Genomic DNA, 15509 nt, shown 5'->3' on the forward strand with positions numbered 1-15509 from the left:
GAGTCTACAGTGTCATGAGGGTGTAGACTCTACACCAGGGATACTCAACTTGCTTTGCCCGGGGCCCCTTTCGTGAAATGATAGAAGGCCAGGGGCCAGTTAATAAACAAACAATATACATTTTTCTGTAGCAGATTGTAGGTTTTTGGGGTGTCAGCCGGAGTTTAGTCTGACAATGTTGCACACCGGATAGTTAGTTAGGTTAAGTTAGTTAGGTGAGTACATACATAAGTGCCTGGGTAGTGAGCAGATGGCGGTATTTGACAATTTAGCAGCTAAATCATAGATTATTGAAAGATATTCCATATTCCGGACTGAAATGCTATAACATAAGTGGAGTATTGGCCAGAATGACATGAACATTTGGACACTTATTCAGCGGGTATCTTGCATGTTGCGTTCACGTGTTGCGTTAGAATATATATATATATATATATATATATATATATATATATATATATATATATATATATATATATATATATAGCAATTCCATCACAGGCCACACAGGGGTTGAGTATCACTGCTCTACACCCTCCCCAGATCAGCAGAGATGGTGGAGCAACAACCAGGAAGGCTTAGAACAGGTGATAATTGGCTATGACAAATTGAGAGAAAAATAATCTTTTATTAAGACAATTCTTCACAAGTGGTGTTTCTTTATGTGTCTGTGTCTGTCCCCAGCCTGTGTAAACGTCTGTCCACAGTGTGAGCAGGCATACGGCCTCTCCCCTGTGTGTGTCCTCATGTGCACGTTCAGCTTGTACCTGTCGATGAAACGCTTGGTGCAGCAGGTGCAGGAGTACGGTTTATCTCCTGTGTGGTTACGCTGATGCCTCCTCAACTCTGTGATGCGGCCATAAGTCTTCCCACAGTCGGGGCACGAGTAGCTGGGCCGCACTGCCATGTGCTGCCTGCTGTGCCGCCGCAGCCCACAGGATGTTCTGAAACTCTTACTGCACTGGGAACACTTGAACGGGTTGTCTCCAGTGTGGATGGACATGTGTAACTTTAGGGTGGTGGTGGAGGGGAACCCTTTGCCGCAGATGGAGCAGAGGTGAGGTCTTTCCCCCGTGTGGATGCTCAAGTGCTTCTCCAGCTTGTTCTTGTTGAAAAATGTCCTGCCACAGTCGGGGCAGTTCATTAGCCGTTCCCCCTGGTGTGAGCTCATGTGTTCAGTCAACTCCGGCAGTGAAGAGAAAGCGTGATCGCACCGGCTGCATGAGTAGGGTTTTTCTTTCTTGAATTCCTTATGTCTCAAGCGGTGTTGTTCTAGATCTTCCTTCCTTGTAAAGGTTTCAATGCAAACAGGGCACTGGTACGGTCTTTCTTCAATATGAGTCCGCAGGTGCCTTTTGAAAACTGCTAACTTTAGAAAGACTTTGTCACAGTGTGGACATTTGGACTCCCGTCTCAGATGGACCATTAAGTGTTTATTGTAGTGAGAAAGTTTGGAGAAGTGCAAGTCACACTTTTCACAATAAAAGTGTCCCTCTTTGTGCCCTTGTTCATGTTTCTTCCATGCATACTCAACCTTAAACTTTTTCCCACAGACGGTGCAAAGGTAAGTTTTTTCATGACTCTCCAAGTGTGTCTCCAGTTCTTCTGGACAGCTGAAGGTTTGGTCACACTTCAGACAAGTCCAATTTGTGTCTTGCCGGTAAGTCTCCAGATGTTTTTTGAGGTCTTTCAGGGTTATTGATTTGCCATGGGTTGCTAGGTGCCTTTTCAAATGAGACATTCTACCAAATAGTTTACCACACTCAGTGCAGATGAGGCTCAGAGGGTTGGACTGGACCTTGCTGTTGTGTTTTTTTACATGATTTTCAAACGCACTCTTCTCCTTGAATGTTTTTTCACACCCGGGGCATGACAGTATTCCAGGGCTATCATGGGTCTTCTTGTTGTGAGTTTTCAGCTCTACCCAGCTATCAAAAGTTTCCCCACATTTAGTGCAGATATGTTTGCCGAAGCCATGCTGGATTCTTAAGTGTCTGGTCATGTGATACGAGTGGCTAAAGGTCACAGCACAGACTGGGCAGCTGAACGGTTTCTCTTTTGTGTGCGTCCTCATGTGTCTGGCTAGCTTAGCTGGCGATCTGAAGCACTTATCCACACAGATGGGACAGAAATGTCCCTTTCTTTTAGTCTTAGAAATGACAACTTTTTCTGCATCACTGCCACTACAATCTCCAGCTTCAACATAGTCTGGATCATTTGGATCACCACTATCACCATCATAATCTCTAGCTTCCTCATAGTCTGGATCATTCTTATCACCACTACCACCATCATAATCTTCAGCTTCATCATAGTCTGGATCCTTCTTATCACCACTATTACCATAATGTTCATCAATACTAGAAGAATACTGTTTGTCAATACTGTAATAATAATTATCTTTGCATCCAGGTGAGCTTGATGGGGTTATAGTCACACAAGGTTTTGGTTTTTTAGGCCTCCCCCTTTTGGCCACTCTTTGAACAGCATGGTATGCACTGTCTACACTGAGTGAGGCAGATTCCACCTGTTTACCAATAACCAATGCCTCAGCCAGTGTCAAAGTTCCCTTTTCTACCAATAGCCTCTCTCTGAGTTGTGCACAGTTTGTTTTCTCAATCAGCTGATTGAGAATCACTTTCTCTTGTAACTCTCCAAAGTTGCAAGGCTTTACCAGTTCCGTTAATGCACAGACAAACTGCTCTACAGTCTCCCCAGGCCTCTGCACTCTCTGCTGGAATTTAAAGCCGTTCTGAGGGTTGTGACGAGAGCTGAAGTGAACTGTGAGCGCAGAGATAGTTGCAGCATATGTGGTTTCACCGTGGATCAGTGTTGTGTAGATATGCTGTCCTTCTTTGCCAAGACAGTTCTGTAAGAGCACACACTTAGTAGAGTCGGCCAACTCAGTTTCACCAAGCGCTTCAAGATAGTGTTCAAAAGACTTGTGCCATCGATCCCACGACATAGTCGGTTCACCGGGTACAGGCAAGAAAGTTGGGGGAGGGGATAATAACAACAATTGCAGTTCTGGTAGAGGCTCTGTGGAGGAGTCATGTTCCATCATCTCTTCATCCAGGTCTATAGTTCCTTCATCCATTGTAATTGTGTGTTCTCTCAATTAGACAGGGTCTAATTTTATTTTAGGGAAGAGCCCTTGAATGAAGTTATCATTGTCTTATATTGAACAACAGGATTTGTCCAGCTGCACCACGTAGGTTCTTGAGGGTTCGTCCCACTCTCAGCTCAGTCATGGACAGTCTATGTGGAAACTGTGAATGAGACAAACATGGGTTACTTAGAGGCTCAGTCAACTCTTTTTAATCACTGACTATCAAAAAAATTAATCTGCTGACTGCCATAGTCTTCCTGAAAAATAGCAAATAAAATGGTAAAAAGTTCGCACACTGCAAGGGCTCCAATTAGGTTTTTTATTGCAACACCGTGGGTAACGTTTCGGGCAGCACCCTGCCCTTCTTCAGACTGTTAGACAAAGGAGAAACGCCATCTTAAATACCCACCTGATTCAGTCACATGACCTGGTCATGTGGGACACCTCAATCAAGTGAACATCAAAGAAAATATATAAAGTTAAAAAATATACAAATTAATCTATACATAGAGGGCCACATAGATGTGTGTGATACAGACAGAGAACCAAAGAAAAAAGCAGTTAGGATAAAAGTCATGTTGAAGTTGATCCTGTACATTAACACACATATTTTAAGTGGGCCAGTGTGCACTGGCCTACACTAGACTGCCAGACATAGCAGGTGTGTGGTGAGAGGGGGAGAGAAAGATATACACATAACATCTGTGTTACTTGGCATGGCCATATAAACCATATACTCAAAAGGTCTGTTGCTGTGTGGTATTTAGTTGTGGAGGGCCCCCTAGTGGACTATGCTATTGAAAGAGGCACAGAGAGAAGATTCAAGTCACTTGTACTGTCCCAAATATTGCGTGGTTCCCAATACTGAGCCCTTATTCACAGAGCCGATGCTCAAAATTCTAATCCTAACGATGGGCGCTGAGTTTCATTATTATAATTAATCAAAGTCCGACAAATTAAAATGATGCTGGTCACCAACCAAACCAACCAAAACATCGCCATGTAGCCTATGCGTAGCAGCTCTCAACAGCTGCTTGTTAAGACATCAAAGAGAAAAGATGACGGTCGACAGCTCACCCAAATATGCCAACAATGCAGAAACAGGCAATCATTTAAAGTGTTCTCCAAGACAAGGTAGGCTACCGAAAAATCTTCATATTCCACCTGCATTATTATGAGAGGACGTAGGCTACTGCATGCGGATGCATGAATATATTCTGGGGAGTTGAAGATAATTTTGCAGCTGTGCATAAAGCAGGCTGCAGATGGATTTCTCTGTGCGCACCTATTGCGAGAGATTATTATTATAACCGAGGAGTCTATTTAACGCACAACAGACGAGACAGACTGCAGATATGCTTTGGCTTACTTCTGATAGTAGGCTGTTCCGTGTCTAGGCCTATAGGCTGCTCCTACCTTTAAGGTGGAGGCGGAGTGGAGGGTGATACGGCCTCCATTGGCAGAACAAAAGGCGTAACACAATTATTCACCACCCCGCTTTCATCACTTTCACATCGGAGGTGCGGATCACATTTTCCGTAACATTTACCGCTTTTGGCCGGTGTGAAAGCAGCTAGAGAGAGAGAGAGAGAGCTGCACTCACATATGAGCAGAAAGATAGACAACGCGATCTGATCACTTAGGCCTATTTACATTATTTGACCCTGGCATGGCACTGTTGGCTATTATTTTGTTTAGTTTTTGTTGATTTTTGTAGTCAACTAATCGTTCATTCTATGATTTTGCATAGACCTATGTTCAGACTCCGAGTGCTCCAGACAGCTCCCGACATTTTGCGTTGTGCAAGGACACTCAGGTTTAATACTGCCTTCATTTCACCACTGCTGTGAAATAAATATTTTATTTGATTTTGAAACGGTAGTCTTTCTTGTGTTGTTGTTATTTAGCTTTTCAGAGGCTATTGCATGGTTAAAAAGTGCAGAAATAGGCATAGTGGGTATTAGGGCTGTGAATCTTCACTGGCCTCACGATTCGATTCGATTAGAGGGCTACGATTCGATTCGATTACGATTATCGATGCATCTCGATGCATCTTAAATCGATGCATCACTTTTTTCCGCAATACATGATTTATTTTTTCTCACTTTCTTTTTTCTCACTGTGTGGCTACTTTTAAAATAAAATTGCATTTGGAATGGCATTGTATTATGATCCATAATTAAAATAAACAACTGCATGTACTTCCATTCTATTTTATTATAAAAAAAATAAAAAATAAACGATTTTTGACATTTGTGAATCGATGCAGAATCGTGCACGTCCGCATTGCGATGCATCTTATAATCGATTATTTTTTGACACCCCTAGTATACTATGTATGCAAGATGCAGTATGCAGTATGAAGTATGCAGTATACTATGTATGCAAGATGCAGTATGAAGTATGCAGTATACTATGTATGCAAGATGCAGTATGCATGCAATATGCAACATGTTATTTGCTGCCTAGGGAGCACCTAGCCCTGAATCACAGCCAAACCCCTCTACTACACTATACTAGACCTGCCATCAGACATAGTACAGTAACCTCAGGCTGTATCTACTATACTATACTAGACCTGCCATCAGACATAGTACAGTAACCTCAGGCTGTATCTACTACACTATACTAGACCTGCCATCAGACATACAGTAACCACAGGCTGTATCTACTACACTATACTAGACCTGCCATCAGACATAGTACAGTAACCTCAGGCTGTATCTACTACACTATACTAGACCTGCCATCAGACATAGTACAGTAACCTCAGGCTGTATCTACTACACTATACTAGACCTGCCATCAGACATAGTACAGTAACCTCAGGCTGTATCTACTATACTATACTAGACCTGCCATCAGACATACAGTAACCACAGGCTGTATCTACTATACTATACTAGACCTGCCATCAGACATACAGTAACCACAGGCTGTATCTACTATACTATACTAGACCTGCCATCAGACACAGTACAGTAACCTCAGGCTGTATCTACTATACTATACTAGACCTGCCATCAGACATACAGTAACCACAGGCTGTATCTACTATACTATACTAGACCTGCCATCAGACATACAGTAACCACAGGCTGTATATACTATACTATACTAGACCTGCCATCAGACATACAGTAACCTCAGGCTGTATCTACTATACTATACTAGACCTGCCATCAGACATAGTACAGTAACCTCAGGCTGTATCTACTACACTATACTAGACCTGCCATCAGACATACAGTAACCCCAGGCTGTATCTACTATACTATACTAGACCTGCCATCAGACATAGTACAGTAACCACAGGCTGTATCTACTACACTATACTAGATCTGCCATCAGACATACAGTAACCACAGGCTGTATCTACTACACTATACTAGACCTGCCATCAGACATACAGTAACCACAGGCTGTATCTACTACACTATACTAGACCTGCCATCAGACATAGTACAGTAACCTCAGGCTGTATCTACTATACTATACTAGACCTGCCATCAGGCATAGTACAGTAACCTCAGGCTGTATCTACTACACTATACTAGACCTGCCATCAGACATACAGTAACCACAGGCTGTATCTACTATACTATACTAGACCTGCCATCAGACATAGTACACTAACCACAGGCTGTATCTACTATACTATACTAGACCTGCCATCAGGCATAGTACAGTAACCTCAGGCTGTATCTACTACACTATACTAGACCTGCCATCAGACATACAGTAACCACAGGCTGTATCTACTACACTGTACTAGACCTGCCATCAGACATAGTAACCACAGGCTGTATCTACTATACTATACTAGACCTGCCATCAGACATAGTACAGTAACCACAGGCTGTATGGGTATATTACCTATGTTTTACTATAAAAAAAAAAAAATCTGTCCCCTCCCCAGTTATAACGCCCCCATAGTCATTTCATTCTTGTGCCGGGTCTGCCCCTCGAGGACCCTGGTGGTCCCTGGACCCCACGTTGAGGAACCCCTGCCACAAACTACTATTGAAGATCGTAGTTCACTAGTGCGCACCACAGGCACGCTACAAACACCCACGGGAATATTATTCAATGTCCATGCCAACTGTCTCACTCACAACGGCAGGCATCTGTTTATGAGCAGGTCCGCATTGTCTCCATCCGGTGTTCCCATCCAAGGATGCCAGAGGAACTTTGAGAGTGAAGTCCCAGTTGCTCGAAGCCCTATATCTGGGTGGTCCTCCCTGTTTCCAAGTCGATAACAATAGACTGACCCTCGAACGTCCGACAGATGAAGTCAAACCACCACGGCTAGATAAAGTCTGTTCAGTAGGCTAATAATGGACGGACTCGAGACTTTCAAGCACGCTAGCTTTAGCATGAGCACACAACATGAACGGTCTACACATTTAGTGTTGAAATCCCTCCCTCCTGTTGTTCACAACATATGCAGCCTCTCACAGCCTATAGTGCAGACAACCTAATAAAACAAATTATATGTTTGCGTGCTGTGCTCTGAAAATCAAACTATAACTCCATACCATGCATCACATAACCTGCTGCTCATTACCATGCGTCACTTCCTTCTTCCTCTGTTGCTCTTCTTCTTTCAGGTTTCCGGTAGTGTAAACGCTACTTGGCGTATTACTGCCCTCCGCAGGTGAAAGATTTCAATTGCAAAAAAAATATATAAATAGTGTCCACCCAATGTGCTCCAGTTCATAATACATTATTGTATAATAATTATTATTGCATAATACTTTTCCTTCTCTGGTTGTTTTTGCCCTGGTTCTTTCTTTCTCTCTCCGACGTCTTAACAGCCTCTGCGTATGATATTCTGATATTCCCTTTTCTGCTCTAATCTTGCTCACTATTCTTTGCTCGACTCTTTTGGGACACTGTGCTGACCCCGCACGATGACTTCCGCCACAGTGCAGAGACTTTGCCTCATCTTTTCTTGAGAGCTTCCCCACACCTCTCACACCTTTTAACTCCTCTACATACCGCTGCAACATAGCCATACTGTACTCTTGACAACAAAAACATCTTACTTGAGCTCTCTCATATGGCCCAAACCTGTAACACACAAAGCCTATAGAGATACTCTTTCTGGTATTTCCCTTTCAAAAATAAGGCACACTGAGCTACTATCCTCCCTCTTCCCTTCACTGAATCTTGTTAGCCTCCTGGCCTCACATCGAAAAAATAAGTCCGCTTTCACAGAAAAAGGCACTTACCACTCCTTTTTTCCTGACTTCTGACCCAAGTGGGAAACAAGACACCTCATCATACTCCTCTCTCCTTTTCCTCCAAACTCACTGAACTCTTTTCACCCTATTGCATCACCTGAAAGCCAATGGATTTTTTAGTGGCATGTTATAGTTACCATTAGTAAAGGGCGATACTCTAACAAAAAAAACATAAAAGCAACACACCTGACTCTTGCATACGTGTGTGTGTGTGTGCATGTCATGTTGGTCTCCACGTGTGATGGTCGTGAACACTTTATGAGCCTCGGAAGGCCCAGATGGCGTTATTTCAATCACCGCAGGGATGACCTTATTTTTGTAGGCTTACTCAGAAGTCCCTGCACTTCCTGGTTCCTATGTGTAAAAGTCAATGAGATTTTGTATGGGAATTTCAGTAAAATGCATGAAATAAGATTTGTGGTTAACAAAAGTTTATGAAACAGCTAACTTTGTGTTCAGCAAGATAATCTTCACAAATGAGGACCACTTTTATGACTTTTGAAGCGTTTTCTGAAAATTGCATTAAGAAAAAAATTTAGGCTACGCTTCAAAAATCATAAAAGTGGTCCTCAATTGTGAAGATTATCTTGCTGAACACAAAGTTTGCCGTTTCATAAACTTTTGTTAACCACATACCTTATGACAACTCGGACTGCCGGAAGTTTCAACTCGGAACCTCTGCCCCTGGCATATTTTCGTTCACTCTGCACATCCTGGTTGGAGGGAAAACACTGGGAAAAATCAAGGAGGGTTCTGGGAAGTGGAGGCAGTAATGCAACATTTTGGATGAGATGTGTGGATATGAAGTCAACTCGGACAAAGCGGAGCTCTGAATGATACCGAATTTCCGAGCTGTAATTCCGAGTCTGACGACCATTCAATTCACTTTTTACAGGTCGGAACCCAATTTTTCCCGGTGGTCCGGAAGTGCTAAAATTAGAGCCCAATCGATATGGATTTTTGTGACCGATAACGTTAACCGATATTAGGGGGGGGGTTCACCGATAACCAATATGGCGGCCAATATAGTGAACTTTGGAGCTGGAATGAAAATATACCTTTTACAATGTGGATTGTGCAGATTTTGCATTGATATGACTATGCAATGGTAGGCTACAGTAACGTACAGAAGGCTGCTTTCTTAAACAAACGACTTTATTCAAGAATATTTAACATTAAACATTGTCAATGGATTATAGAAATGAACACTGAGAAATAGAATATACTGTAATATATAGACTCTACACCCTCCCCAGATCAGCAGAGATGGTGGAGCAACAACCAGGAAGGCTTAGAACAGGGGATAATTGGCTATGACCAATTGGGAGAAAAATAATCTTTTATTAAGACAATTCTTCACAAGTGGTGTTTCTTTATGTGTCTGTGTCTGTCCCCAGTCTGTGTAAACGTCTGTCCACAGTGGGAGCAGGCATACGGCCTCTCCCCTGTGTGTGTCCTTATGTGCGCTTTCAGCTTGTACCTGTCGATGAAACGCTTGGGACAGCAGGTGCATGAATAGGGTTTATCTCCTGTGTGGTTACGCTGATGCCTCCTCAACTCTGTCATGCGGCCATAAGTCTTCCCACAGTCGGGGCACGTGTAGCGAGGTCGCACTGCCATGTGTTGCTGACTATGCAGCCGCAGATCGCTGGACGATCTGTAACTCTTACTGCACTGGGAACACTTGAACGGTTTATCTCCAGTGTGGATGCGCACGTGTAACTTTAGGCTGGCGGTGTCGGGGAACCCGTTGCCGCAGATGGAGCAGAGGTGAGGTCTTTCCCCCGTGTGGATGCTCAAGTGCTTCTCCAGCTTGTTCTTGTTGAGAAATGTCTTGCCACAGTCGGGGCAGTTCATTAGCCGTTCCCCCTGGTGTGAGCTCATGTGCTCAGTCAACTCCGGCAGTGAAGAGAAAGCGTAATCGCACCGGGTGCATGAGTAGGGTTTTTCTTTCTTGAATTTCTTATGTCTCAGGCAGTGTTGTTCTAAATCTTCCGTCTTTGTAAAGGTTTCAATACAAACAGGGCACTGGTACGGTCTTTCTTCAATATGAGTCCGCAGGTGCTTTTTGAAAACTGTCAACTGTAGAAAGACTCTGTCACAGTGTGGACATTTGGACTCCCCCCTACCATGGAGCATTAAGTGTTTATTGTAGTCAGAAAGTTTAGAGAAGTGCAAGTCACACGTTTTACAATAAAAGTGTCCCTCTTTGTGCCCTTGTTCATGTTTCTTCAATGCATACTCAACCTTAAACTTTTTCCCACAGACGGTGCAAAAGTAAGGGGTTTCAATGTTTTCATGACTCTCCATGTGTGTCTCCAGTTCTTCTGGACAGCTGAAGGTTTGGTCACACTTCAGACAAGTCCAATTCGTGTCTTGTTGGTGAGTCTCCAGATGTTTGTTGAGGTCTTTCAGGGTTTTTATTGAGTTGCCATGGGTCGCTAGGTGCCTTTTCAAATGATACATTCTACCAAATATTTTACCACACTCAGTGCAGATGAGGAGCAGAGGGTTGGACTGGACCTTGCTGTTGTGTTTTTTGATATGAGTTACTAACGCACTCTTGTCCTTGAAGGTTTTTTCACAACCGGGGCATGACAGTATTCCAGGGCCATCATGGGTCCTCTTGTGAGTTTTCAGCTCTAGCCAGCTACCAAAAGTTTCCCCACATTTAGAGCAGATATTATCCTTTGTGTGCGTCCTCATGTGTCTGGCTAAATGGTATGACGTTCTGAAGCTCCTATCAGTACAGATGGGACAGAAATATCCCTTTCTTTTAGTCTTAGAAATGACCTTTTCTGCATCACTAACACAGCCATCATAATCTCCAGCTTCAACATAGTCTGGATCATTCTTATCACCATCATGATGTAAAGCTTCATCATAATCGTTCTGAGGGTTGCGACCAGAGCTGAAGTGAACTGTGAGTGCAGAGATAGTTGCAGCATATGTGGTTTCACCCTGGATCAGTGTTGTGTAGATATGCTGTCCTTCTTTGCCAAGACAGTTCTGTAAGAGCACACACTTAGTAGAGTCGACCAAGTCTGTTTCACCAAGCGCTTCAAGATAGTGTTCAAAAGACTTGTGCCATCGATCCCACGACATAGTCGGTTCACCGGGGACAGGCAAGAAAGTTGAGGGAGGGGATAATAATAACAATTGCGGTTCTGGTAGAGGCTCTGTGGAGGAGTCGTGTTCCATCGTCTCTTCATCCAGGTCTAGAGTTCCTTCATCCATTGTAATTGTTCCTGTGTGTTCTCTGAATTAGACAGGGTCTAATTTTACTTTAGGTAAGAGCCATTGAATGAAGTTGTCATTGTGTTTGGATCATATTGAGCAACAGGATTTGTCCAGCTGCACCACGTAGGATCCTGAGGGTTCGTCCCACTCTCAGCTCAGTCATGGACAGCCTATGTGGAAACTGTGGAAGAGACAAATATGGGTTACTTACAGGCTCAGTCAACTCTTTGCAATCACTGACTATCCTAAATTAATCTGCTGCCTATGTACTGCCATATGTAATGTCTAGGGCTGCAACTAACGATTCTTTTGATAATTGATTAATCTGTCCATTATTTATTCGATTAATCGGATCAAAATAAATGCGCAGAGTTTATTTCAATAATTTTATTCAAAAACCAAATGTTCCAAATTTACAATGTTGGTGCAGACAAGTGCTGCTTGAATGGACCAGAGCTGTCTAAACAATTAGCCTATGAAAAAAAAAAAAAAAAAACAATACCAAATATCTAAGTGTTAACAGGTTTTGCTACTTAACAGGCTACCTTTAACAACAGGCCACAGACTGGGGTGTAGTGGTAAATACAGAGGTGGGTAAACTATCCAAGTTGAGGAGTTTACCCACTTTGTTTCCCATCATTGATTGATATAGTTGATCTGAATATAAGTGAGTATAAATTATCTGCCTCATTTCAAAGAGGTGGGTAAACTGTGTTTACCCTCCACTACACCCTGGCCACGGACTATGTGAAGGTAGTGTGATAGTAGTAGATTGTTTCTTTCTGCAGTAACACGTTCTCTCTCTCTCTCTTGCACACACAAACATCAAGCTGGATCACGAACAGCAAACACCGGCTATTAGACAGCATTAAACGAGATAAACTACCTGCCTGAGGTGAACATTTCCTCACTTCAAAACACAACGCACATGTGTCTAAAGATTTTGTAGTAACGTTGACGTGCTCTGCTGCTTACCCTGTTTAGCTGTTGAGCCCCTCATGGTTGAGCCCCAGTCGTCCATGGCTAACATTAGTTACATTATGTTTTGCTTTGTCCTCATTACCGTGGTGCATCCGTGCCATGCAAGGTCGATTTTACATAATTTGCAGCTAGCACACTTTTTACTTTTACAAAATGTGAAGTGCTCCCATACTTTAGCACTTAGGAATTTTGTCCAAAATGAAAAGTGCAATACAAATACAATGTATTATTATTATTATTATTAGATAAAGTCTAGTTGAAAAGTTTTCGCCGTCTCCGCCATGTTGGTGCCATGGTACTGCTGCACTCGTCTCCATGGAGACAACACATGATGTAGTCAGTCCGTGACCGCGACACAGGAAGTAGGCGGCTTTGCGCAAGTCACAACGTAGTAGATAAACGTTTATATAATTATACAGCTCTGCGACGCAATGAATTGATAATGCAATTTGTTGCCAATGAATTGAATAATCAATGTTTATCAATTAGTTGTTGCAGCCATTATAGTATAGATTTGGCACATGCTTAAAACAACTTGAAGCCAACTTTAGAAGCTGATGATAGCTAAATCAGAGCAATTGAGTAATTGTGCAATAAGCTGCAATTTATGATCCGATTAGTCGACGACTATCAAAATAATCGTTTGTGGCAGGCGCAGCCCTATAGACCAAATCAGCGGGGATGTTTACATTTACTTCCGGTTACCCCTGGTTACGGCTGGTTACGGCACAAACTGACGTGTTGAAGATAGAAACAGACAAAGAAGACAAAAATGGTTCGTTCGTGTTGTGTTGTTGGGTGTCCAGTGACCATAAAGAGCGGGTCAAGATTTGGATTATTCAGAATTCCCTCTGCAAAGGGCAAACATGAGCAAAGAGAACTCTTGATTCGGCGGCACAAGCTTACTACAGCTACAACATCCGGGTTCCGAGCTGTATCCGAGCGGCGTCAGTAGCCTCTGTCTGTAACGTAACGTTAACGAGTCTGCAAAAAAACAGCGAGTTTGACAGTTGTAAACACACGTTATTAGCTAGCTAACACTACATAAAACAAACACAGAAGAAAGGCTAGATACGTCGGACAAGCATGTTTACCAACCGTTTAAAAATTTAAATTGAAAGTAGTCGGCCGAAAACAACGAGAGTTTGACAGCATTTATTTGACAACACGCAAATTTAAATCTGCCGCCTTCCCGAAGTGGTACCCGGAAGTAAATGTTGTTTACATGGTGACGTCACGGTGATTTGGTCGTGCATTCCTTTATAACTGGGAACTGGTAATCTTACCGGTTCAAAGTTCATGAGCTGGGACGTGACGTCACTAGAGCTGGTATTTCCCATTCCAAACTCGTAGCAGCACGGCCTACTTCTATCTGTGTGGACATGAGGCTGCAGTGTTTGTATGCGCAAAATGCCACGAAATGCCTTGTTATCAACTGTTATTGCTAACAATGGCTAGCCTGGCTAGCTAGTGGATCTGACCAGTGAACAGTGAACTTCCCAGCTCAACTTTTCTGCAAATGGAATGCTAACAAAACGGATGTGACGTAATTTAGCCTCCACATCCCAGTTCTAGATAAAGGAACGCAATTTGCAAGAGTTATAAACGAACGCTGCACGGACCTACTGAAATCCCTCAAGGACCCTGGTGGTTGCCAGACCCCACGTTGAGGAACCCCCGCCACAAACTACTATTAAATATCAAGTAAATTCACTAGTGAGCGCCACAGTCACGCTACCATCACCCACGGGAATATTATTCAATGTCCCTGGCTTGTCTCTCACTCACAATGGCAGACACAGGCATCTATTTATGAGTAGGTCTGCATGGTATCTCAGTCCATCCAACGATGCCAGAAGAACTTTGAGTGAAGTCCCGGTTGCTAAGCGCTATCTGGGTGGTCCTTTGTTTCCAAGTCGAAAACAATAGACTGCCCCTCGAACGTCCGACCCGGTTGAAGTCAAACCACGGCTAGATAAAGTCTGTTCACTGACTCGACTTTCAAGCACGATAGCTTAGCAATTAGCGCTGCGTTAGCACACATGAACATGGTCACAAACCTCGTGTTGAAATCCCTCCTGTTGTTCACAATCACAACATGCAGCTTGTCATTCCTCTCACAGACACAAACAAATTACATGTTCGTGTGCTGTGAAAATCAAACTATATAACAGAAATTCACTATAGCCTACCATGCATCACTTTCTCCCTGTGGCTCTCTGGGGTCTTCTTCTTCTTGGTTTCCGGCAGACAAGGCACGGGTTGATGCATTGCTGCCTCACACTGGTGAGGTGTAGGTAGGAAAAATTACTGTTCCCGAAGTGTTGTGAGAGGACTAGTATAGAGCCTGGTAGTCTCGCAGTGCCAGCCTCGTGTCGCAGGGTTCTTCTTCTTCTTTCTTATTTCCGGCAGTGTAAGCGCTACATGGCGTATTACTGCCCTCCTCAGTTCTATACTTCAACTACGCCCACAATTAATAAAAAAGTAAATATCCTACTCGTTAAAAAAACATATCCTCTGGTACAACTCTGATTCATGCAGAAATTTCGTGTCGCAGGGTTAGTGCTGACGATTATTATTATACAGTCTATGGTGCTGGCCTAGCAAGCTAACTTGAACTACAGATTGTGAGTTCCCAAACTCCACATAAACCACACAAACACAAAGCTGCCCCTTGATGTATATTTTAATCACCGAATCAATTGCTCATTAGACATACTGTACACAAATAGAGCAGCAGTCCTCTAGTGTAGCTATTTGAAGCATCAGTTCGTGTGAAAAGTCATGTCTGCTCTCTCTAGAATATAAACATGAATACATTATTTCTCTCTTTATCTGTTCAATGTCAGTACCATGCGCAGCTTATCACAGCTGCCTCTTGGTGACATATAGCAGGTCATAGAAAGTTCCCCAGCATGGTACAATTTAGTGTA

The 15509-nt window shown here is 43.0% G+C and overlaps 1 protein-coding gene across 1 annotated transcript in view; it reads right to left on the reverse strand.

The window, feature by feature from the left end:
* LOC310793860 (uncharacterized protein) overlaps positions 1 to 15509 on the reverse strand; it is a gene marked incomplete at its 3' end in the record, with an annotated part of 80623 nt that overhangs the window by 40898 nt on the left and 24216 nt on the right. The window lies entirely within an intron of this gene.

This window comes from Poromitra crassiceps (genome assembly GCF_964638095.1).
Source record: "Poromitra crassiceps genome assembly, chromosome: 19".
Lineage (NCBI taxonomy): Eukaryota > Metazoa > Chordata > Actinopteri > Beryciformes > Melamphaidae > Poromitra > Poromitra crassiceps.